General features: G+C 59.0%; 1 pseudogene; it reads left to right on the top strand.

The window, feature by feature from the left end:
- LOC104517118 overlaps nt 1–259 on the top strand; it is a 1,693-nt pseudogene extending 1,434 nt beyond the window's left edge.
- The last annotated feature ends 7 nt before the right edge of the window (nt 260–266 follow it).

Below are 266 nucleotides of genomic sequence, written 5' to 3'. Positions count from 1 at the left end.
TGTCAGGGTGCCCAGCGAGGCCATTCACGCGAGCTGCCGCAGGAACCTGGATATTGAGCGCCCGACCTACACCAACTTGAACAGACTCATCAGCCAGGTTGTCTCATCCATCACGGCATCACTGCGGTTTGACGGGGCCCTGAATGTCGACCTGACCGAGTTCCAGACCAACCTGGTGCCCTACCCTCGCATCCACTTTCCCCTGGCCACCTACGCTCCTGTGGTTTCAGCTGAAAGAGCTTATCACGAGCAGCTGTCCGTGGCTG

This window comes from Eurypyga helias, unplaced genomic scaffold, assembly GCF_000690775.1.
Source record: "Eurypyga helias isolate BGI_N326 unplaced genomic scaffold, ASM69077v1 scaffold30151, whole genome shotgun sequence".
Classification (NCBI taxonomy): Eukaryota; Metazoa; Chordata; class Aves; order Eurypygiformes; family Eurypygidae; genus Eurypyga; species Eurypyga helias.
This window is presented reverse-complemented; position numbering and strand designations above follow the sequence as displayed.